The 3208-nt window shown below is 34.2% G+C and overlaps 1 pseudogene; it reads left to right on the top strand.

The window, feature by feature from the left end:
- Positions 1-1180: 1180 nt before the first annotated feature.
- LOC138165685 (E3 ubiquitin-protein ligase RNF170-like) lies at positions 1181-1795 on the top strand (annotated as a pseudogene).
- Positions 1796-3208: the final 1413 nt, after the last annotated feature.

Below are 3208 nucleotides of genomic sequence, written 5' to 3'. Positions count from 1 at the left end.
GAGAAAATAAAACTATGGATCATGGAACACTATTTGGAAGAATAAAAGCTTCAAATAATCCAAGAAGTTATGGAAAGATGCCTTTTATAATGAAACAACACCTTAACAATAATGACTTGCATGTAAAAAGATGTCATCAATGAGCTATAGGAGGGAATAAACTAGTTCGAGCATATAGTGATAGACAATAGACAGAGTGGCTGAATCCTGTATTGAACATTAAAGGTGTTAAAAGAACTGGAGAAACACCTTTAGAACTTCTAGTAGATCCTCTCTGGTAGATTTATAGAAGGGCATGAATAAAAATCACTCAATGTGGTAAATCATGTATGGTTCCAAAAATGTGCAAGTGAAGAGATCAATTTCATCTTTAAAAAGACAGATCCATCTAAGTTGATAGCAAATAATCGGATCATTTACTTTATTAGACTTTTCATTTTCTAAGGACATTGAACATATTGTAATGAATAAGGGTTCCTCCTTGAAGACAGGAAGGCCTTGGTTCCTGCCTCTAATTCATACTAGATATGTGACTATAGGCAACACACTATTTCAGGAGACGAGGCAATAATCTAAGATCATAAATTATAGATGAATTGTAGATTTATATAACAGGAAAGAATTTCTAAAATAGACAAAAATCGAAAACTGACATTAAAAACAATTTGCTAAGATAGTTTTTTTTTAAATTATTCACTTCCAAAACCTGTTTTTTCAGCCCAGAAAGTGAGTTGTTCTTTCTTTCAGTTCTCTTTAAGACTCTGGAAAATATCTCTATTTTCCATGCAGAATGAATGCTAACTTTATCCACTGAGAGGTGACAGCTGTCAATCCTGCATATTTCCTTAGTCATTTGCTAATCATCAGTTTTATGAAGGTAAGAACCCAAGCTGAGAGACTATTTCAGCTCTTTTCACAAGACACCCAGTAGTATAGTAATAGCAGTTGAAAAGCTCCCTTAAGTATGAAAGAACACAGAGATTCCATTCTTCTCAGACCTGCACCCCAAACACCAAAAGGGGATAACTTGGAGATGGGACCAAGTGCCCACCCCACTGCCAGGCCGCAATGGACTGACTGCCCAACGTGAATGATGAGGCCCCTGTGGGGAGCCTGGCTGGCCCCTTCCCTGGACCTTTTCATTGATTCTCTGGGGCCTCAAGGACTGGGATGCAGCGCAGAACAAAACATTCACCCTGATAACCAAGAACTAGTTCAGGTGCTTCAGGAACAATTTCAAACAGATCAGGATGCAGCTGCTGTTTTTCAGCTGTAGTTCTACACTAATATGTCCTGTCTAATCTGTTTTCATCAGGCATCTCTTCCTATTGAAACAAACTGTGGACATCTTTTTTGTGGTATCTCCATTATGGTGTATTGACTATATGGTTCACAGTTTGGGGCCAATCAGCAGACACACAATTACCCTACTCTAGTATTTTTGATGACGGTCATCAGACTCAGGATGTCTCAGAATTGCATCAAGATATTAATGACTATAATCAAAGATTTTCAAGACAACCCAGATAAATTCTGGAAAGAATTATGGAGCTGCCTATTTTACAGAAACATGCATTCAGGAAAATGATTTCAGTTGGGGACCTTTTCTTGATGTTCCCCATTAAAATATTATGTTGTTTTCTTGGAGCTTTTTTTTTTCTACTGCCCTTGAATTTTGCTCCTGAAGTCTTGTTCAGAATGCTAGGATTTCTATATGATTTCTCTGTCTTTTTTATTGCTCATGTACATCTCAATCATGTATCAAGAAGTGCCAGCACAAAGGCTAAATAGATGAAATGAATGAATGTTTCTTGTGTGTATGTGGAAAACCATTAAATGGAACCATAACGCCTGAATATCATTTTCCAGGTTCAAAAACATCTTAGGAAATTTCGGTAACTGGAACTATATCAGTGTATTGGAAGTTGTAACACTGAAGCTAGATTTATAACCATCTAAGCAATGTCTAATTGTAAAAGAACTAGCTACATAAAATAACATCTTTTGAAAAAAAGTCACTATGTGGAGGGATTAAGTAAAAATGAATATTTTTTATATCTTGACTTTACCTATCCCTCAAAAATAAACCAAATGGTTATGAAAAAAGTTATCATTAAATATGAAATTTATCCATTACCTTCCTATATGAAGTATAAATATAATGGATAATTTTCTTGTTACAGTAACATGTTACATAAAATTTTAAAAGTCAGTATCTTTTAGCATTTACTATGTTTTGTGAAACTGCAATGTAATTTTCACTTTCCAATTCAAGCATAAGTACTTTTATCAGTTTTCAAAAGAACTTCAACTTTGCATAGAATTCATTTAATACTTACATTGGCTTACATAAAACAATTTTTAATCAATTCCAAATGTCATAGCCTAGTAGAATGCTTCACAAATACTAAGTACTCAATAAATGTTTGTTGATTGAACAAAATATATACATTTCTTCTCAACAAAAATACTTAATATTAATAACTAATACTTAAATCAATAGCTTGATCTTTTCAAAGGGTAATCACATAATAGTAATTTGAAAAGGGGAAAACTGAATGCAGGAGGCTGAATGAAATGGCTAAATCATGATGTTTGGGTGAATCTAGTAGGAATAAAGTGAACTCTCATGAACTGACTACAAAACTCATAGCTGAAAAATGAAAAGACACAACACTAATTAAGCATTACTAGAGGAGAACCTGCTGCTTCATTCAGTTCAAATCTGGGGTGTATTACACAGTGGTGGAATGATAGAGTGAGTGGGGAAGTATTTCTTATCTTGGGGGTTGACATATGCTTTTAAAATTCTTCAACTGACTTAACCTGTTATAGTACTTTAATGGTCTTTGTCATTAAAAAGTATAAAGTGACATCTGGTTCCTAATGCATCAGTGATGACAGATACTAAAAACAATAAGCCTTTTTAATGTACATTTATTGAGCCCCTATTGTGCGCAATACTGTCCTTGCCATCAAGAAGGAAACAATCAGAAAATCCTATTTCTCATTTTAATGTCCATTGTAATTTATTCAGATACAACTTGGTACTGACTCCAAAATAGCAATAATGATGGCCTTATTTCAGCTTTTTCTGTACTGAAGGGCAATAACTGACTTGATGTCTAAGAATAAAAAGGAGAGATAGGAAATGTACCATATTATGTTTAGGTAAGGAAGGATTTTGTGACATCTTTTGGGGTAAAAG

This window comes from Petaurus breviceps, unplaced genomic scaffold (assembly GCF_028583685.1).
Source record: "Petaurus breviceps papuanus isolate PSGF00001 unplaced genomic scaffold, PetGlider_PUasm1.0 214, whole genome shotgun sequence".
NCBI classification, from domain to species: domain Eukaryota; kingdom Metazoa; phylum Chordata; class Mammalia; order Diprotodontia; family Petauridae; genus Petaurus; species Petaurus breviceps.
Note: the sequence above shows the minus strand (reverse complement) of the source record. Positions and strands in the feature narration are given on the sequence as shown.